This window comes from Lonchura striata, chromosome 2, assembly GCF_050655825.1.
Source record: "Lonchura striata isolate lonStrDom1 chromosome 2, ASM5065582v1, whole genome shotgun sequence".
Lineage (NCBI taxonomy): Eukaryota > Metazoa > Chordata > Aves > Passeriformes > Estrildidae > Lonchura > Lonchura striata.
The window spans coordinates 86,678,164-86,701,626 of NC_140704.1; the positions used below are offsets into that span (position 1 = coordinate 86,678,164).

General features: G+C 37.5%; 1 protein-coding gene across 2 annotated transcripts in view; it reads right to left on the reverse strand.

The window, feature by feature from the left end:
- The window catches only part of ADCY2 (adenylate cyclase 2), a 203,942-nt gene that overhangs the window by 140,445 nt on the left and 40,034 nt on the right, over positions 1-23,463 (reverse strand). The gene's annotated exons all lie outside the window — the stretch shown is intronic.

Sequence of the window (23,463 nt, forward strand, 5' to 3'; positions counted from 1 at the left end):
TTCCAAACTTTTCAAATTTTACTTCAATTTTATACTTTAAAATTTTTATTTTTATAATACTCTGTTTACAAGTAAAGAGTTATCCCAGGACTGGTCAATTTTCATTGTGACCTGCATTATGAAACACTCTGCCAAACTCCTCACAAACCCTTAATTTCAGTACAGAGAGATTTTGTACATCCTGATGACCTAAAAATTCACTATATCATATACATTAATTTATGCGAAAAAAAAAAAAAGCTTAAATTCAGCCAAGAAATTTGATGTAACAAGATTGTATTTCATAAGTATCTACATGACCTATGTCAAATTCATAAAGTCACTATATTTTAAGGTAATATATTTTTTTAATAATGAAAAACAGCTTCAGAAAATCACAGTCCATATGCAGAATCTCCTGTCAGTTTCTTTTAAAGGGTACTAGTGTCCAAAGTAACCTTATGGAAAAAATGCACAGCCAACCCATAACAGCAAAGGGGATTCCTTTGCTACACATAGGAAAATATATATTTGATGCTGTGCTTATGTTCCAAACCCCACCACTTATTTGAGAAAATGTGACTAGATTTGGGACACAGGTTTTGCACACATAAGTAAGTAGGCGATTCTGAAAATGTGCCAGCTGGTATATAATTATATCTCCATGTAAGGCTTTCCATCAGCTTGAGTTGACTTGCAAGCCTATTCACCATCCAGCAGTTCATACACACAGTAGAGAACACAGAAATCTCCCAGGCAGGTGTGAGCAAGAGTAATTTGCTGCTCACTTCCCTTCGTGCCAGTCTGCATTCTTTCCATCTGTATGTGACAACTACATAGTCAAAACTGAAGTCGAAAGTATGTGCCCCTGCAGGACAGTGGAGGCATTCTTTTCCATCATAGGGACAGAATGACAAAACTGGATGGAGATGTCCACTTCTGTTATCCATTCATCTTTCTCCAATCCCTCCATTAAGATAAATCCAGCTCCTTCTATTCATACCCTTTTCAATGCTGTCAGCTCTCCCATATACTCAAGAGTCAAATAGTTCCAAGGCATGAAATGAAAGAGAACTACAAAGGAAGTGAGGGATAACAAGAAAAACAGCAAGGAAAAAGCAAAGCTTTTGCTTTGCCTCTCTTTCAACCTACCAACAGATATCACGAGAAAACAAAAGTGTTTGATATCTCGTTGGTTTCAGTCCTCCCTAGAAGTTTTCACAGTGATCAGATGTTAGTAAAACCAACGGCAAAGAAAAGGGTGTACAAACTTGGTCTAGTAAGAGAAGGGTTATGCCAATATGACGGCTGAAAGCTGTCCAGGCCTAGAAAAAAATCAGCTGTGATATTGACAGAACCAACTGGGAATTTTAAAACTTGGGAAAGGTGTAGAAAGCTCTGGCAGGCTAGAAAAGAGAAACATAGCAGGTACTTTTGAAAGGCTGGGAAAAGGGTAAATCTCATCAGCTTCACTTTGATTCCTATGGAAATAACAGCCACTAATAATGCATATACAGCAATTCATAATCAAGAGTCCCAAAAGTTAAGAAAAACACAGGTAATAGCAAATGTGATTTTGCTGAGAACAAATCATGTTAAAGCAATTACATCTTCTGTCATGAAAGCCAGCATCAGTATAGGGAAAACCCAAATAATGAGATAAGCAGCACCAAGGAATGTCAAGAGAATGTCTTACTGCAAGACAAAGATGAACAGATGCCAAAGGCAAAATATCCAACTAGCATGTAAGACCAGATGCCTAAAATATGTTTCCAGCTAAAGGCCAGGCTGAACAAACTCCTCTGGTGGAAGGTTGCCCTTCCCACGTCAGAGAGGTTGGAAGTAGCTAATCTTTAAGTTTCCTCCAACACAAACCATTCTGTGATTTTAACATTAAAAAAAAGTTTGAGGAAGAATCCCAGATCCAAGTCCTGGGAAAGGATTTCAAACACCCCCATTCTTAGTGATTTTTCATATAAACAAGGTTTTGTTGTTTCCAAATAGGTAATTTTCTCATTACCTATGTGGTATTCACATATGTGTGAAAACTTTATTATTAGAAAATAAAAAAATTATTCATCTTTAACTGGTTTGTCTCAAAAAATATAACTTGCATATTTTTTAATATCTGACTTTATAGCCAAACTAAAGGGTCCACTCCATTTGTGTGGTACATGCTAAGTACTTTTCCAAACTTACAAGTGGATGTAGGACAGTGTATGATGCTGTTGCTTTTCAACTTTGACATAAAACAGGCTACGAAGCATGTGTCCAAGATTTTGACATTCTGCAATGCTGCTAGTGATATCAGCTCTATCAGCTCCAAATTCCCTTTATATCTGTAAATAACTGTTTTATAAATCACCTCACTACTTTCCTTGGTCAAAATAAATGGATAATTTCAACATTCAACAATTACAAACAGAGAACACTTTTAGGAGGTTCAGCCACTGTTGACATTACATATTCAAATAGGCTGGGTTGCAGAGGAACTGTGTCAAAGAATACTCGATAAAAAAAAATGACCCATCAAGTCTTATAATTACATATATTTGCATATATCTGAAGCTTTGAAATTTGCTGTTGCAAAGCAGGATATCTATCAGTCATACTAAGGCAGAAACTCTCCTCCAAAATATAGGTAGGAAATGGCACCTATCAATAGCTCTTTAATTCTTTGTCACACTGCTTTTCCCCTATTTCTAGTAGTAATCTAATGACCCAAGAGAGCTCCTTTTGTCACAGAGGTTGCTTTTCTATTTCACAATGGCTGAAGAGTGTTTTCCCCAAGTAGCCTCAAATAAGATGCTTCTACCATTCATCTTGATCGCAGACATACATAGTATGTAAGACTTGGGACCTTTAAACGTGTTTCGAAACGCCAGTGTATTTAAGTTTCATATTGTAGAAGTTAACACACAAAGGCTTTTCAGCAGGTAGAGAGAGGAACAGAATTCTTGGTCTGAGTCACAATCTGCAGAATGATCACCATTTTTACTTTTTACTGCTCTTTACCATTGATCTTTATCATGAATGGTCCTTTCCATTATCATTTTCTAAGAACTGGCAGAATATTGCTGATAACAACATTAAAAAGCAGTGATGCCAAGCTCTGAAAGACCCCATTATCTCATGTGGGAACTCAAAATGCCTCTCAGACATTTTTAGAGGCTCCAGGCCGTGGTCAGACGCAGTCTGGACCCCAGCAGGCAGCTGGATTTAGCTGTGATTTCGAGTTTGAACCATGGAATGAATTACCAACTTTGAAGGTAGAACAAGCAGTCACAAAGTGCTAGATAGTATAGTAAATGTAGTCACAAAGTAGAGGGAAATATTTTTTGGTAGTGTACAGGGGGGTTTTTACTTTGTACATGGGGGTCAGAAGTTCTAAGATGGAGGAAAGTGGGCTGAACCCATCCTTCTTCTTTCTTCTTCCTTGCCTCCATGTTCTTGGTGATGTTGGCACTCACAGATTGGTTTAGAATAGAAAAACACTTGGTAACGTAGGTAATAGGTATTGGGGAATAATTGTAAACATGTTACATGTAATATATCATATAAAAGATAGCAGCAGCCCTGGGCGGGGAGAGAGGAGAAGAAGACACCAGACAGTCAGGGTGTCAGAAGTGTGTGCCTCTCTGCCTGGGCCGCTGACCAAAGGGCCGCAGCCCGAGAACTTAATCTGTTAGATAACTAGCAATAAAACATCTTGAGACCGAACAAGAAGAGACTGTGGAGTTTTCCTTTGGGAATGCGGGTTGGAGGAGAAGCTCTACCACCACACAGGAACCCCAGCCAAACCCGGGGTTCCGACAATCTCACTGCAAGACTTGCTAATGCCAGTGATCACAGCATTGCCTACACTTGGTGTGTGTCCCTGCCAGTAAACACAGAGTTAATTTACAGTGCACTATTTTTGACACTGTTAAAAGTAGCCTGTTCCACCAAATTGTGCAACAATCACAAGGCCTGTTGCTGTTATGTTGGAAGCAGTCTTTCATGTGGGTCATTACTACAACTGCCTAGCTGAAATGTGCTTTTCGTCCTGATCTGAACTTACACTGATTCTCAGATACCGGGAGTTTATGCTATCCATACCTTGGAGATGGGAGTGCTTGAGCAGTGATGGTGTGCATCACAGCATGTAACATTCACTTTTGGTTAACACTGGTGCAACATCTTACACACAAGTATCTGGCTTTCCTGCTTTGATCGAGCATTATCCAGGATTCTGGCCCAGCACTCTTGACTGTCAGAGCTTAGCAAATTCTGAGTGGGTTTTGGGCTCTCTGTATTTCTTCTCCCATACTTCAGCAGGGTGACGTTGTCATCTACTATGTAGGCAGTTCTTTCCACAGCAAATTAAAGGATGGTGGACTGTTGTAATGTAGCTGCCTGGATGGGTACACAACAGATGATTTTCCTGCAGATTTTGTGCAGCTGCTTTCAGAAGGGTGGCAAAAGTTCACATACAGATTGCTTCAGTGATGCCACTGGAAAGAGCTGGACACAAAATGGTAAAATGACACCATGGTGTGGGATATGATGATCATGAACTCCTACAAAAACTCTTTCTTGTCACAGAACACAATGCAACTATGACTAAACATCTTCAGTGTGCAAAATAGAAAGATTCAGGCTGCACAAAATAGAGAAGTAGATTCTTCTTTAAGTTAAACCCATTCTGAGCATTTTTCATGTTGGCAGTTTTGTCCCAGCAGCTCTAGATCTACATTGTTTATACAGCCTTTAGTCTGTCCTGTTGACTGTCAGCTAGGAGAACTGGTATGAAGTTGATATTTGGTGCTTCACTGACATTGCTATTGGTAATGTCACTAGTTTGAACTGATGACACAAACTACAGTGGACCCAAGCCATGAATCCATGCTGGTTTTTGTGGATACAACCTGTTCTGAGACATCTTGTATCCCTTGTGCCACCAGTTTCTACTCCTCAGTGGGGTTGCCTTAACTGTAAAGAGTACATGGAGTAGAAATTTTAATATATCTTACAAATTAAAATTGTCTTTCCTAGAACACAGGGTATCACAGGGGATGTTGCTTTGGCACAGAGAACAACTGTAAAAAAGATACTGATCATTCATTTTCTACAAATTATGTTCCAACAATGACTCATGATTTCCCACCTAGACAGCCTTTTTAACACTGATGGTTAATCATAACAGGCTTGGCATGAGTAAAATTCACTCAAGCTTATGTTACTCTGACCAGAATTTTTCCCTGAGGAGCATGATACCTTGGCACTGAATCCAGCCTGCAAATTTAAATGTACCATTTCAGTATAAATTAGGGAAAAGCACTTCTTTGGACACAGCCAGCAGTAGTGAGGCTACAGCTAATAAAATATCTGCAGCTCTTTGGGGGAACTGCAACAATGATGGCTTTTCACTGTATAATCATAATTAAACTGATAAGACTACAAAACTAAGTAGCCAGCCCACGACAGGATCACTTTCAGAGGTTTTTCAAGATCAGTTTCCACATTACTGTGTAAAAGGAACAAAAATCATCAGCTAATTGAAGACTTTTTCCTTTGAAGACACTTAGATTTCAGCCATTGTTTTCAAATGTTGTCTGTATACCCAATTGCACAGAAGATGCTCTAGCTTTTCTAAAGAAATAGCTAGGTTTAATAAGATTTGGTACAACCTACTAATCTTAAAATTTAGTTACAAATACTGTGTTTAATACAATGTATGTTTTATGGCAACAGAAGGGTATTTATACAAGCTATAAACTGTATATTAAGAACTTTGTGTTGGCAGTGTAAACGTTGCAAATATGTAATGCTCTTTGCCATTGTAATTCTGAAATCCAGTCCCTAAATTTCTATCTGGGCAATATTCAAAGAATAAAACAAGCTACACACGTAAAACAAAAAAATTTAGAGTATGAATATCAGCTTCTGTTCTGAGTCATCGATAAAAAGACTAAAATTATGAAAGCATTGAATTAGTGAAGGTGGAAATGTTGCTCACCAAACCCTGAAACACCAGAAGAAAGGGCACTTAATGGAAGTAGAGGGTTGGTTGCGAAAAGGTGAAAAGGAAGCCACTATCCTTAGTGGATAGTGATGTTCTTGAACTTACACTACCAGAATCAAAAAGAGATTAAACTAATTCATCGACACTTTACCCATAAACCAACAAAAAAAAAAAACAGGGCAGGGAAATGCACCCTCTGCTGTCACTAACAGGTGGAGGCTGGCCAAGGTGTGAAGGAATCTGAGCACACAAAGTGATCAATTTGGCATGCTGCCTTTTTGTAGCAGCTTCTCTTGCAACTCTTGGAGACACATTGCTGTGCTAGATGGATCATGGCCTTACCCTGCAGGACGCTCTTGTGCTCTGGTGCTGAGAGTCAAAAGTGCTTCAGAGGAAAAGAAAAAGATAAAGCAGTTATGACACAGTAGTCTCCCTGACTTTAAAATAAAGCAAGACAATTCAGAAAAATAACTGAAATCCCAGTGAGAATATAAATAGAAGCCTTGCAGAGCCATTCCCTAGTTAGAAGGGAACTGGGAGAGGAAAGTTGAACTTTGAGCAACAACAGGATAAAACACAAAAGAAGCTGAATATTAATTTGTATAAAAATAATGGTTTCCCAAGTGCCTGGTATGCCATAAACCTCAAGAAGATTTGTTTGTGATATACTCCACAAAATCATGTCCAGAATAAATTACTATTTCACTATTTTTACCAAACATAAAGTTTTATTTTCCAATAATTGTCATAGAAGTAGTAAACAACTCTGCAAATCATGCCTTGTTCTTAATCATAGAGAACTCTCAAAGTAATAATCCCTTTCTTTTGATCACAGGTCTGGGTTTAAATGTCATCAGGAAACAGTCATTGCAGCTTCTGCCAAAAAATTAACAACAACCATTAGCAAAATTGGACAGAATAAAAGCAAGTTGATTGCACTAAAATGGATATTTTAAAATAATTTTACAATAAGAGACCTTCAAATGTGCTCCTAAAGTCACATATTAATGTGATAGTAAGATGAAAGACTCCTGGAAAGGAAGGAAAATTCATATTTGAAATAATCAAGATACAAACTGATTGCATGCTGTCTACTGTGTGATTGCCTTCTGTGTCACAGAAACTTTTCTTTCACTGCATGTGACCAGTAAAAGAGACATAAAATTTTGAAGGGGTGACAAAGGAACATCAGCAGTGACCCACCAAATCATAACAATTTTTCGTCCTTCCTGCTACAAAAAGAGGAGACTGAGCTACCATCATTTCTAGTAGATTTGAGATTATTCCCGAACACACTCAGAAAAGAAAAATTTGTTTTACCTCCTAGCACCTTTTTTTTACCATCATTCCTTTCCTCACTTAATTCTCATCTTTCTGCAGCATCTTTCCACACTTGTTTCAGCTACATTATAGTCTAAGCAGTCAAGAAGACAGATTTGTTCTGTTGCACCATTGCTAAATCCCTGCAAGCAGAAAGACAACTTCATAAAGCACCATATAGCCCAACAATGGCACCTGTTGGCAGTGATTTCACTCTTAACTGGACCAGATTACAATAAGCCATGTCTTTGTTTTTTCAGTGATGAGAAAAGTGAAAACCATCAGACATAGTGAATTCATTGTTCATCCTTGTTATCTTTCCCTCTTGTGTTTTACTGTGTTAAATATTAAGGTCAGAAACCTAGAATTGCAACAGTAATTCCAGATCATCACAGCAAGCATTTTATCTAAAGGGACAGTTGATACCCACTTTCATGCTATCTTACTAATTTTTTTTTGTTTGTTTGATCTAAGGACAGCGATAAAGATATAGGATGTTATTAAAACTAAAGCCTTGTGTTTCTATGCCATCATAAAAGTAAATGTATTTAATTCTGGCTAAGACCATGCTGCATCCTATTCAGAAGTCTAAACTGCAATTAAATTAACACATTTTAAAAGTAGAAAGATCCAAATAATGATACAATATATGTAAACAGACTCAAGTCCAAAGCAATGAACTCCATTATGACATGGACTATTAAGGAGGTAATTTTACAACACCCAAGCACCATACCTCAAATTTTAAAGTAGTTGAATAAAAACATACATTGAAAACATTTTCAGAGTTTGTATGAAGAGACATACACAACTGTGAAAGAAACATAAAATATGTAAAAACTTAATCTAATTAGAAAGGGTGTGAAAATCCATGTTAATATATGCATGCTTGCACATACACAGAAAATATGAGCAATGACAGCAATTAATTTAAATTTAAAAAATCAAAGGAGCTAGTACTACAGAAGAAGAATATACCACACTTCAGGCCATCCAAGGAGTCTTTTCTACATATTAGACATAAAAGAAGCTTAACAGTGAATTTTATCAATTATTGTAAGAGAAAGTGAAACCGTTAATTCCAACAAAAGAAAAGCAGAACAATCAAATAAAAATGACTGTACTCTATCAGGAAAAAAAGCTAAAGGATATGTTTACATCATGCTAAACAATAATTGTGGTACATTTTTATGTTCCAATATATTAGCTCACAAGTATATAAAGCCACAGATACTAGTGCTGAGAAATTTTGAAACATCAGGTCCGATAAAACATGCTTCAGCATCTTATCAGAGTTCATGATTATGTATGTTTGTTTTCCATACTGCCTATACACCAGGCCAGCTCCAGAGAACTAAGGTAAAATTAGATTGGTAAAATGAAAAAGTTGAAAGTAAGAGCAGAAAATAAATAGTCAGTTTTTACACTGAGAGGACTGATTCAGAGGACTTGCACTTATTCAATGTCATCCTAAATGTTTAAATAAAGGAGTGGAACAGTGATGTGGTAATTATTGATGGGGTTTTAATACTGTTCGGGGTATTCAAAATCAGCAAAACATGGAAAAAGTTGCAGAAGTGATACATACTGCTGTGACTGGGCCATAGCAGATGAAATCCAACATGATAAATGCAAAATAGGAATGAAGAATTTAGAACACCTCCAGAAGTGGGCTTAAGCTTAGTTATTACATCCTCTGACAAAGATACAAGACTCACTGTGAATAGCTCTGATAAAAAATGAATGATAGCCGGGGCTGAAAGGACAAATAAAAGGACAGCAATTATTACGAAAAGAATAGAGAATCAAGCATCAGGATGACATTGTATGAATCCATGATGTGTGCATTTCTTGAATAGTTCATGCACTTCCTTCCCCAACTTGAAAAAAAAATCAAGGGAAAAAGAAACCATGTTGGTAACATCTATCCCCCACCCCCAGCATTCTTTTCTCTAGGCTGAATAGGCCCAGCTCTCTCATCCTGCCTTCAAATGAAAGATGTTCCAGTCTCTCAGTCATCTTTGTGGCCCTTCACTGGACTCACTCACTTAAAACTGTATTGCTTGAGCACTGGGGAGTCCAGGACTGGACCAGAACTTCAGATATGATGTCACCAGTGCCAAGCAGTGAAAAAGGATCACTTCTCTCAACCATTAGGATGGGCATAGCTCTTCCTAAAGGAGCCCAGGGCATGATCACACAACCATGTCCAGTACCACCCAAAAACATGAGGAATTATAACCCATGACAGTCCTGTGCCTCTGACATACTGACCCACGGGAATATTACAGACACCAAAGTAGCCTTAACAACACATTGAAAAGCCCTGGAAATCTGAGCCGATTATTGTCAGAGAATCCAACAACAGCCATGCTTGAAAATAAAGAAGGAGGTGAAATAGGAGCATACTCTGGCAACTCTGAGGAGCCATTTCCTTTACAGATCAGAAGCCCTCCTTTCCTTGAGATATTCAAGTGTCAGCAAAGGGCAGCACTCCCTGGTGACTGACATTTGCTGTGGCAGGTGTCAGAATGAAGGGAAAATAACCAGACATTGATACAGGGTCATGGTTGGGGTATGTCTGGTAGAAAACTTTAGATGAGTGAAGTGCCTGAACAAAGGAGACTTAGCACAAATCAGTAGTCTCATATAGCAGCTCAAGACAGAAACTGCTGCAAAAGAAAAACATGATAAATTTACGTGACAGAAAGATGTTAACCTGACAAGATGGGTTTTTTTGCAAATTATGGTTTAATCTAAGCATGTATTTTTAGGCAAAACAGAAAAGAAACACAAGACATTGCCAAGAAAAGGAGCCTCTTGATGACTGTCATGAAATACTGTGACTGCGTACAGAGTGGTAGTAGCATAATGTTAATGGGAAAGGAAGGAAACTAATTTCTTCTTTAGGAGAGCTGCCAAAATAGGACACAACACCTCCTTGGTAAAACTCATTAATCATATAAACAACATGCTAGAAGTGTATGACACCAAAGAAGTGGACAAAACCACATTCAGAAAAACTAAATTGTGTGGAGGACAAAAAAAGAGAGAAAAAAATCACAGCTTTTAGTTGTCAATGAGGCTAAAACAGGTTTTGTAGCACTTGCTCAAAAACCTGTGTTATTTTCCTGTAACACCACCTGCCTTTCCCAAAGACTTTGAAACCACCTGCTAAAACTTTCCCCCAGACTTTAATACAGGATGAAATTGCCACTCTGGTTTTTGCACAGTACCTATAGGACCTCAGTCTAAAGCTGTTCAGAGATTCCTACTTGCAACCTTGGCTGTTATGCCCACAGGCCACAATATGAGCCATGCCAACCCAACCAGTGCTGCTGTGCTGGATTGCATGGAAAAGGATTGCCACTGGCAATGTCACCTCTTTTCTCCCATGCCCTTCTCCCCCTCTTCAGCTGTGGGGTTTGATTTATATTCGGGGACCCAACCGTAAGCGTGCAGGGATCTCAGCAGCCGCTGACATCAGCGTGTTCCAGCCAGCACTACCAGCACCCCATGCAGGAGCCATCATCTGGGAGTCTGAACAGATCCTGAAGAGAACCACATAGCCACAACAGGGCTAAGTGCTACAGGGAGAGCCACATGCTGAACTAGAGGTGACACGCACAAAAGGATGTTGATCTGGAGTGCACCAGATGCTTCTCCTCCCAGATGGCCACTGGGAAGTGTTTGTCTTTTCCCTTTTCTTGCTCTTTCCTATTTTGTTTCTCTTTCTTCACCATTACCATCAACACATGCCATCAGCTACAAACTCTGCCAATAACTCTGTACATGAGAACCTGTCCTAACATCTTTTACTCAACATTGTCTTCTCTCTCAACTTTTGAAGTTACAAAGTGTATTTCTAATGTCAGAAATCACTTTTTTCTACATCAGATAGTAGTTAAGATTTTGATGGCCACTAATGTGCCAGCCTCCGCATGAACATCGGGGACCAACATCGTTAGCAGCCTGGATGCTGCTTCCTTAGGAAGGAAGTAGGGAAGAGGCAGTCCAGGTTCTCTTTCACTCCAGACAAACCTTTGCACAGGGCAAAAGTCACAGGTGTGGGATGCAAAAGTTGAATGGCAATGTAGGAATGGACACATATACCAAGCAATGATAATAGCAATAAAAATCATCATCACCTCTTCTCTAGATTTGACATGCAAAAATTCCATATATTTTACTCATAACACTCTCCCAAGCAAAACGGAATGAGAGAGAAGTTATTTATACTTTTTTTTCCCACTGCCACATTTTTCAAACTACCTTTTTTGGGAATGCTAATCCCTACTAGATTCATGGTATAAATCGAAGCTGTTAATTCTCTTATAGGGATTTAATTTCAATTGAAATTAAAGAAAAAGAGTCAGTAAAATAATTTCATGGTAATTTGTAGAAAATTGACCTGTTTTAATAACATAGATAAACCTACACTTGAGATCTGTCAGAGGTTTACCCTTTTTACATAAAGACTGAAAGGAGAAAGTGGATTAAACTGGAAAGGGGTTACACAGAAATTACATGAAGGTTTGAATTTATCCTGACAGACAGGCAGATTCACCATTAACATAAGTCATCTCAAACTTCTCTCATTGCCTGCCTCTGTCCTATTCAAGGTCACATGCTCTCCTCAGCCCAAGTTTTCTACAGTGAGCTTCTTTTCATTTTGAATCCAAATCTTTTTGTCATACTGTAGCTGGGTCTCACTCTTCAGATATTTTTGTAGATTTTTTTTTGTGAATATAAGAATGTATGATAATATTGATAATTTCTTTATAAGTGAAAAATTCTCAGATGAATTTCAAACACACACACATACACACTATAATGGAATTGAAAAACAATGCATCAAATGAAACATCTTTTCAGTATATAAATAAATAAATATAGACTGCTATTACTTTAATGTAACATCTATATTTAAAACAATGTTATGTAAAATGTAAAGTATTGTAGCAATAGAGAGCAGCAGTTGAGTATTTCCTTAAACTGGGTGATCTTAATCTTTATAACCCTGATTTAAAATTTAGAGTCCTTCATATTGGAAACACTGCAATTATTTTTATAAAGAGTTCAATTGATTTAACGAGTAAGGTAGTCCCAGCTACTCATGAACTACTGATGTGATTCCATCTGTAACTCTTGAATGTTGCTGTCTTCTAATTACAAAGAAACTCGTTATGTAGCTGTAGGATTAGTTAAATTAATCCCAGTAGGATTAATACAGAGAAAAAGTTATTCCAATCTGTTTTAACAAGCATAGCATTTCATATCTCAGTGCATTGTAAGTATTAAAATTAGTCAACAATTAATTTACATGTTATTTTGCAGAAAGTTCTGCCATTGCTTGCTGAAAAGACTTCCTTGTTTCACACCTGCCATTTTACACTTTCATGGTACAAAGCTTTTTCTCTTCAAAAATCTTCAGTGGAACAATTTGCATGGAAGTCTGAATCCCCAAAGTTAAAAAAACAGTGTATTCAAAATCATAGAAAGCATTTCACAACTTCCAAAAGAATCAGAATACCACCTTTTTACAGTAAAATCTCTCTAGGTAGTATATACCACACACATCCAGAAAAATTTTCTGAATTAAACAAGGAAATATTTGGTATATTTCTTCACTTAATAGAATCAGAGCAATTTTAGGTTGGAAGGAGCCTCTGGAGGTCATCCTGTCCAACCTCCTGACAGATAATGGTCAAATTACTTCATATAATGGGCACAATTTTCAATTAATTTATTTTTGTTTACCCAAAACTGTATGCGTTTTTATGGAGTGTGGAATTAATTAAAAGAGACACTAAACAGAGAAATATGATATAAAAACCAAAACTGCTCTTTAATATTCCTTTTAACAGTAGGAAATAACATCTGTGTTATCAATGATGACATTCAGTTTTGCAGGTGAACAGAACAAGGCAATTCCTCTAAAATGAGCAGAATACTTTTAATCTCCTCATTGAAATACCCAATCCCCAAACACTATTGAATTCAAACCCCCAAATTCAATGAAATTCACAAACTCAGTGTACAAGAAGAACCTGTCAAGCAGAACCTGCCAAGACTAGATGTGTCACAAAATGGCAAAAAATATACGGTCACATTGTGCCTAAATTATCATACAATCTCACTTAAAGGAACCACGCAACTTTGCCCATTAAAAAAAAATGGCAGGAAAACACAGGCAAGAATTTGCAGATACTGCAATGACAGAACACTGCAACACAATTCTGATATACAAATGCACTCCTTGCAGTTACTGCAATAATACAGTAGAGTTCTTCTCTCCTATTTTGCTGTCTGATTGTTCACATCCATAGAAATAGATGCAAACGCAGAGGCAGCCACAGTTACAGAAATGGCTAAAATCTACCTTCCAGTCAATGCTTGTGGATCATAATACAGAAACCCATGGCAACCATGCATGGCATAAGAATGTAGTCATACAATGATATTCTCATATATTTCTCGGAAGACTGGCCAACTCCAAGTAACTGTGCTATATCAAATCCAAAGTCACTGCTGACCTGATTTTGTACTAACAAAGTCAATTAAAAAAAAAAAGAAAAAGAAAACTATGTAATGCACCTGACAAGCTGCTGGACTTGTCACCACTTTCTTGACAGCTGAAGTGAACAAATCTATTCTTGCAGCCAAAGTGAACAAATCCATTCTTGCAGTCAGTTCAAATCCCTGAGCATTTAAATAAGCCAGAGGAAAAAAAAATTTAAACTAGACATCAATCCTGAATCCTGCATTTCTTTCCCAGGCAGCCTATCCACTAGATTAACACATTACCATTACCAACAAACCTACACCAATATACATTCTTACTGAGATCCCTTCTCTCTGAATGAATACACTGAGCTGTGTGCTCAATGGTAGAGAGGAATCTGACTAGCACAAAGAAACCTTCACAAAGGTCAGAGGGAAATGTTTCCTCTGTTTTGCTTTGTGTTTTTTTCAAATAGAAAAAAAAGAAAAGGGGGGAGCTCTCTGGAAGCAATGGGATGTATTTTTTTCTTCTACCCATTATCATGCCATCTGTTGGGGCAGGTTAAAAGTCAGCAAATAAACTGGCAATGGCTCTGGCTAATCCACCCCAGTGAGCTACAGGTATTAATTCCACTTAAATGAGAGGATACAGAAAGATTGACAAGCTACAGCTGTTACATACAATGTAAGATTCAAAGACTGAAAAGATTGTACATGGACCACAAACACTGCCATGACCACTGAAGGAGAGTGTTGCACCTCACATTAGGCTGGCAATTTGTAGGTTAATCATTTAACACAGCACTGTGTTTTTGCATGGTCCAGCGAGAGGGGACTTAATAATTCTCTGCCCTCGGGTAGGAACAGCTTTATCCAGGCAAGAAAGGACAAAAGGATGATGATGTAAATCTTAATAGAACTGTAGGCCTGATTGGATGTAAAGAAAACAGACATGCAGATCAAATTTCTGTTCCATGAATAAAAACGTAGAGCTTGCGTAAGAACAGCTCTCCTCTGCGTAAGAACATGATGCCCAGCCACACAATTAGATGGATGCTGCAAACAACCAGACAGAAAGAGAGAAGCTTCGGGGCTAATCTAAGGATAACTCAATCTAAGTGTGATCTTCCTTTACTTGTTGCATCCCATCTCAAAAACATTTGCAACTATGTATAGCTTTCTGTATTTCTATTTGGTAAACAAATTGCTTATTTTATGATTATTTTAACCTGAATTGTGTTACGGACAATTGGTAGGTTACCAGCAAATCGTATCCCTGCCAAAGTGGTAATCCGTAAAAATTAGATACTGAATCTCACTCTCACAGTACTCAGTACAACTCCAGAGACTGTAAAAAGGAGTGTCACGCTCAATAAAATGTTTGGAAACTAGGCCAGCTGGAGTTGGTGTGGCAGAGATATCTTCTGGTAATAAGCACAGAAATACAAGAGTCTTCCAGCAAGTTTGGAATACCTATGAAGATAATTCAGTTTATTTAATCTAGTCTCTTGCATCTAGAATCATAATTCACATCTGTTTCTTTTCATGCTAAGGATGTCAATGAAAGCAACAGAGATGCACCAAAATGCCACGCAGGAAACAGAGAACAATTATTTTTAATATACTGGATGTTCAAATCCATTGATAGTTAAGTACCTCCCAATTTTACAAACTCTACTATTTTAAGGTGCAGCATAACTGTGTCAGGAACATGACTTAGCTCCAAGGAATCACAGACAGGTTAGATAAGTATAATTATCCTTGAAATAAGACAGCCTATGCCAGTATACCCTAACAGCAACAGAGCTATGACAGTCCTTAGGAAGAAAGGGAAACAGAGAACATGAGGTATCACAAGACTCCAGCATCCCCATACTCATACTTCTGAACCATCATGAAAGTACTTCTGAACTCCCATTACAACTTCTAATTATACACACCTCACAGACACTGTAATTATTTTGCCAATATGACAGGAGAAATCTGAAGCAGAACTCCGCAGCTCAGAGATGCAATTTTCTACACTTTGAAGTACTAAAGGACAAATCTCATTCCGCACTCAGTACATCTCTGCAAGAAGCTTTTTCATAAAGGAATAGTTTACTGAAAGCTTTAGATAAAAATGGAAAGAAGCATGAATTAAAGATGACAGCAATAAAATGTAAAAACAGACCACTATAAAAAGTGAGGCTTTCAGTGGCCCCTTTCCCAATCATTGCTTATCTGAAAAGAGAGACAGTCAACTACATTTACAAGACAGGCAGTATTTGTCATCACTGTACAGAACTTGAATAAAAAGTAAATTTATGTACCCCCCTCACCTGTTTTTAGATGAAATTATTTTTATGGAAATTACAATTTATTTTTTTTACCACAGATATTGTAATTTTTATTCCTAACACATTTTTAGTGTATATAAAAGCCATGCAAAAAGTTCATTTCCAGATCAGGGCATTTTCATTTACATCTTCCTATGAGACACTATATTCTCTTCTATACCCCAACACACACATTCTTTGAGTAGGAAGCCCCTCCCAATCCCTGGTACCAAAGCCCAGCAGTACAATGTCCAGTGATGTTATTACAGACATGTGCATGGATTTTCCCTCAGATTACATCCTGGAGATTCATGGCCTAAATAATTAAATTTGCTTGTTCTTTTCACTCCTGACAATGTTACTGGAATACACCAGTTTTCCATTGTTATCATGTAAAATTACAACAATGTACTTTTTTCTCAGTAATTGCCTTCCTCTTCTTAAGTGTTATCAACTGTTATCAAGCATTATAAAATGAGAGTTTGGGTTTGTTTGTCAAAAGCTATACCCTCCAGAGTCAATTTATCTCTATTAAACTTTATAAAAGAGTACAGCAACTTGACTTGTCTCACAACACACATCCCACACATAGGAGAAAAAAAAAAGACACCATTGCTCTTTTGCTTCCACACTCTGGCAGATTTTCCCATACTAGATAATGGGAGGGAAAAGACAGAATTTAATCCAGATGGGTTTGATTAGAACTAGAAAATGTTGAGAATGCCAGAGTTCAAAGACCCCTTCCATTCTCATGCATGAAAAGCCAAATCTGTCATACCCTTTGAAACTTTATAATCAAATTCTTTTACAAGCTTGACTTATCTTAAAAAGATAGTCAGGCATCTTATATACTATACTTGCCATTCTTCATTAAATAATAAGGCTTTTTATTCCATATTTTACTTTTACACAAAATACTGAGTAGTAAAGCTTTTTGGGGAAGGAAGAAATACAAGTTTACTTCTCACTTAACTGATTATACTAATTGATAGCAGGAGAGTTAATTTTGATATACAAAAGTATGAGAGCAGAATCAAATTTGAAAAGCTAGGAACTTATTTGGATTCAGGAAGTAAAACAAACTTCTAAAGTTTTACAAGTTTTTAATTTCTTGACTTTGTATATTTCAGTATTCTCATTTAACTAGTCTGAGTAGCTGGCCAACAGTGTAAAAAACTCAAAAGTCAGAGAAATCATCAATATGGTGAAACTGAAGCTAAAAGAGCCACAACCACCAGATCTTCTGAATGCAAATGCATAGAGGAACAGATACCAAAACTTTTAGGTAAAAATATTATGAGTTAGGATAAAATGAAATTGTATGTGTAAAATGAATGAGAAATTACAGCATGCATTACCCTGAGGGTAATTTTATCAGCTAAGCTTTTCTGTTGCAATATAGTGCAGTGCTTGTCTCCTTAAATGCACTTCTATTTCTCCTGTGCTTTTACCTTAGGCCCACTAATCTATTCACTTAGGCACTAAAATAAATGAACTGCACATTGGTTTCTGAAGAACTGAACATTTTCAGCCTGCTTTATTTTCTATCTTCTCTCCTCACACTTCTTCCAGTTTCAGTGTGGAAATCATTACTGAGCCAAACATGCTGGTTTCACCTAACCAAAAGAATAACTGATCACCTGCCAGAAGACTGAAGAGCATCAATATAATTTCTAACATGAAGCCTGACAGGCAGCCCACTGAGATGTAAATCTTCCAGTGATCCACCCCATCAAGGCAATGTCTACATTACTCCAGTTACTTAAAACATTAAATGGTTTCATCTCTACTGCAATATTTCACATGCTATGCAAAAAAATATTTTTAAAATATCCAGCTTATTCTGCATATGCTACCAGGAGTGGAAGTTTTATATGGCAAAGAACTGACAGGTTTTATAGCTCTTATTGAGCTACCTAAGATAGTTTATCAGTATCTACAGTCACAGTTCAAAGGTTCAATCCATTCAGTCCTGCTATGGACAGACAGAGGTTCTGAATGGTAGTAAGAAAACAAAACTCTCACTTTTCAAAAGGAACTAAATAACTATTTTAGTTTGGGTAGCTTATTCTATATATAAAAAAAATGTCTCTGCATTTTCAGTGTAAAAGTATGAAGGACAATTATGTTCATGGTAAAAAAAAATCCTGCTCTCTAATCCCAAATGCTTCATCCTCTATTCTCCAATGCCTGCTAATTTCATAAAAATAATTACAGAGACAGACAAGATCCTAAGCCTCCAAAGCAGAGAGATATCCCTCTTCCCAAATGCTCTTCATCCTTCATGACTACATTACATCTTTGCCTTTTCCACTCACTGGTTGGTTTGGGGCTTGTGGGAGAAATTGGGGATTTTGGCAGCAGCACAGATGGGTACTAGAAACAGTTAGTTCTGCTTTAAAAATAAAGGCAAAACCCACAGACCTAGGCAAAGAATGTGAAATAATTTGCAGAAAATGAAAAAAAGTAGGTAGCTGGGAAATAGCTGTAGTGTTAATGGACTATGACACAGTCAATGCAAAAAGAATATACATGCTTTTAATGGCAGCATATCGGACCTGAGCTACCTAGTTCCTGAACTCTTCTTTTTTTAATTCTGTTGGGGCCAAAATGATTACCACTTGTGAGCTTTTCATTTAATTCAGTGCCAGCTAATGCCGGCTTGCGATCACTGCTTTGGTTATCAGAGAAACAAAAGACAGCAAAGTGCTAAGCCAACTCTGCCCTGCCACAGGCCACCCATGGCCACTGTTCCTCAGAAGTGCCCTTCTTCGGAAGGCCAGTCTCTTCTTAGACTGACAGATCGTAGATTTAGAATAGATGTTAGGAAGAAACTTTTCACTGTGAGGGTGGTAAGACACTGGAACAGGATGCCCAGAGAAGCTGTGGATGTCCCATCCCTGAAGGTGCTCAAAGACAGGTTAGATGGAGCTCTGAACAACCTGCTCTAGTGGAGGGTGTCTCTGCCATTGGCAGAGGGCCAGGAACTAGATATTCTTTAAGGTCCCTTCCAGTCCAAACCATTCTGTCATGATTCTACACTTCAGAAGGATGCCCATTTTTGATGGAGTGTCTCCTTCCAGGTGGACACCTCCAGCCATGTGTGTTGTCGGCAGCTTTTCCCTCCCCTTATCTCCCCAAGATCATCTCTCTGCCTGCCTCTCCCCAGCACCTGCAGCCATTTCAGTGTCTGGCACACAACAGGGTGCTCACCCTGTTTTCAGAGCTATCTGGACCCCACTGTGACCAGGACAAAGAATCCCACAGCCTCTGCTGTATGTCCATGTCACATATCACCATATGCTTCCTCAAAATGCTCTCTTTGAAATTATGGTTATTGTTATCTTGCTGCTTGTGAGAAAAAAAGTCTTCTGACATAATTTGTATGTAACTCTTCTGATTTGTAAATCATTAAATGTGCAAATACATATTTACAGGAGTCTATACCTCTGGTAATATTTGAACTTATTTCTAAGGAAGCTGATTAAAAGTTCTTGAGCACTTCTGCACACAAGCCTTTTAGAATTACACAGCTGTCAGTAGTAGGCAGAACTGTTTATCACAAAAAATGCCTGCTCTTCTAAATATGCTGCAACACAGATACCTCTGCATGCACTATCAGAGTGCAGTGAAATTAAATCTAAAAAGGACACAAAGCCTTCTTTTAAGGCCAGAAATGGAAAACAAAGAGTGATATTAATTTAATTACAAGACTGAACAAAGCTAACAAATATTGCTACATATTCTTAATGCTACTTAATTAAAGAAAAATTATTAAACCCAGTATTTTGGAACATTTCCCTTCCCCACTTCTTTATGCTTTGAATTGCAGAAAAGCTTAAAACTGAATGGCTGGGCAGGCCAAAGTCTGCACCCTAGCTGTGCTCCACTGAGGCTCCCGGGCTCTGGTTGTGTTTGTTTCTCATTCATAACAAAAAGCTCCTCCTGCTGGATCATGTGAGCTAGTCTCACTGCCAAATGAGCCATTCCATATCAGAAAACCCATATCACAGATTTACAGAGCAGAAATAAGGGCAACAAGAGCATCAATGTTAAGAAAAGGCTAAGCAAAGCTAAGCACAACCAAGTGCAAAGTCACAGGTCTCATCCATGTAACTCAGTAATTATGACAAGTACCCACTAATGCTGTAGAAAGAAACTTAAAAAAATATTTTAACTTTTCAAGGTGAAATACTCTATCAGTGTGACCTTCTTTGTCCAGAAACTGAAATGAGCTATTAAAACACAAGCAAAAGCCAAGCTGCTTTTCAAATTTTCCTTTTGAACTTAGTAAATAAGGAAATTAAATTCCAAAAAAATTTCACTGTTTACAAAACTAAGTCTGTTCGATTACATCAATAATAAACTAGGAAAATAATTTCAGACTTTTTTTCTTAAATAGCATTGTTCTTTTAAATGTTTTCATTGGAAAACCTAATATGTGCTGCTTTAGGCAGTTCCTTTAGAAATAAAACACTTCACACCTCCTGATGTGTCATTAAGTCCATCCTCTGGGGAGGTTATGGAAAAATAATAATTATTGTACTGCAAGAAAACTGTCTCAGATTTCAGCCCATTTCCTTAGCCACCAATTTATGTCTTAGTCACTTTCCTTTTATTAAATGTGTAAATCAATGGTCGCTATTTTTTAATGGGGATAGTAAATAGCTTTTTGATTTAAAGTGTCCACTTTAAATCTGGACCCACATCTCCACTCAATAAAAATATGCTCTTGAAATGCTAGCCCATATGTCAAAGGCCTGAAACAAATTGTACTTTTATTGAAAGGATTCTTCTTTAAATTTTCCACCATAAAACCTAACTTTTTTTATAAGAACATTCAAATCACCTAAGATCTGTCTTTTGAGTCATGAATTTTTACTTTGCAACACTTGAAATCTTACAGAAAGTTGTTTTTTTCTCTGAAGAATTAATATAAGGCAACAATGCTAGAAATGTAGCTGAAATTCCCAGGAACAGTAAATTCAGCTCTGCAGCATTCTCTCTGCTACCCCTTTCCCAATACTTTTCTCCTTTATTTATTTATTTATTTTTGGATTTGTGAAGCAAGGATAAACAAAGACACTGTTCTCAGAACACCAAGTCATTTGAAACAATTAAAAGTATTTCCAGCGAAAGCCATATTGCAGGATGATTAGTTACCAGCAGCTCATAATGTGGTTTCTTTCCTGTTCTTATTTAAACTGTTCCACAGCAATTTACTTCTTCAAAGGCTTGTTTAAGACAAGTATTACAGTGTCCAGTTGGTTAAACATGGCTTTGAATTGAGCAGCTGTACTGCTCAAAAAAACCCAAACATCTTTTTCTCTTTCTTGTCTTTCTCCAGGACCCCATTTACTAGATAAACAGATAAGAATGAGAACAGTGACAAGAAGACGCTGCGATAGCATTTCTAGTCTATTTTGTCTGCTCTCTGATATACTTCCCTGTTCAAAAAAGACAGCAAGCCTAAATAATACAGAAGCCCTATTAAAACCTGTGGTTGAAGTTGTGCAGAAAAAAGGCCACCTCCTACTAAATGCAAGACTGGAGAAATAAAGAGTCTTAAGGAGTTAACAGAGAAGAAGCAGAAGGAGGAGAGCTAAATACACTTGAGTGTCATCACTCCACCTTCATGAATATGATCATTTTCTTTCCTCAGGGCGAATAAGAGCAGCAGCATCCCAATGCTTCCAGTTCAGTGGTGTATTTATATTTCAGCAGCACTAAAAGCTCACCTCCCTGAACCCTCAGTCCTCTTCCACAGCATACCCCCAAGCTAACATATGCAAGGAAAACTAGTGGACAACGTCCCAAGACTGCCCTTTCAGAGAAGTCATCTTGTGAGGGCTGCAAGAGTATTTTAGTGCATCTGTATTGCTGCAAGAAGACACTACTCATGGGAGTGAAAAGGATCCCCTGGACAATCCAATTGTTCTCCTTATTTGTGCTGACTTTGTGAATGCTGGCATTACTGACACTAGCACAACTGCCTTCCACTACTGATATGCAAGAAGAATCCAGTTGTACAAGTCTGGTAAAATGCTTTCTTAAGTATCAAGGTATTGCAGTAATCCTATATGTTAATGAAATGCCACTGTAATTTTTCTCAAAAGAAGATTACTAATGCAAAATTCTACTGCTCCTCCATTTTCAGATTGCTGCCTTCCATATATATCTTCCAGGTATAAGGAAGGAAGACGCAGCATTCAGAAATACTCATCCTGCCAGCAAGTTCCCTATTCATCTCTGCCAAGATCAAATTTATTCCAGTGAAAATATTCCTTATTCCACTCCTGAGACAAGGTCTTACCTAGAACTTAGGGAAATAAAAAAAAAAAAAAAAAAAAAAAAAAAAGTGTGCTGATTTGCTTTTGAAAACAAATCACTAACTACCATGGAGTTCGGTTTGACATGCTGCATGGCACCATCTTCTCTTTTATATGCAATTCTCTGTGTCTTGTACTATTTTGTGAAATATGGGAAATAGATAAACAATGGCATAGTAGAGTTGCTCTTTTGCAGGGTATGGAATTCAACAGGGCCTTTCATCTATCACAACAGTTTTCCCTATGTGTGGCAGTACAGCTGCACTAGTATTGCATAATAAGGCTATCATCTGAAAAAAAGACTTCATGAAGAGGGTGAAACTTGATTTAGAAGGGAAAATAGTCCCAGAAGGGTTTTGGAAGGTGTTTTTTTATGAAAAGACCAGGCTCGTTTTGTACATCCTGATTACTTCTCAAACTTTCCGTTCACAAGCGTATTACTGAAGTCCTTGCATCTTGAGGATCAAGTCTGTTCACACAAATCTTTCTGCTGCCAAACCAAAGATACACTTTATCTCTTATTACTTGTTTCCCAAGTAGTCACAACAAAACCCAACAAAACAAGAAATAAACAAAACAAAACAAAACAAAAAAAAAAAAAAAAAAAAAAAACTAAGACCAAACAACCAAAATTTTCAGACTGGCTTTGCTTCAAAAAGGAAAAAACTACCTTCCCCCCAATTTCTCATTTTACTACTCACATGATGATTACACTCGATATTGTTGTAGCTCTTCTCTCTGCACTCATTAAGACCAGAAATTTATTTCCCTTAGGTGATAGCTAGGATTGTCTGATGCTAGAGTCTATGGGTCTTTTACTGAGAATCAATCCTAACACACAAAAATTTAAAACATTTGCATTCTCTCGCCTCTTTCTAAATTTGCCTTTTACTTCATTGAGTTACCTGTAAAGAAACCTGCATTTCCTTTGCACTTGTCTTTCATATTTCTTCCCAACATTGTGAATGTTCCAAATCATAAGCGTTATTTTCCCTTTCTGGTGCTATCT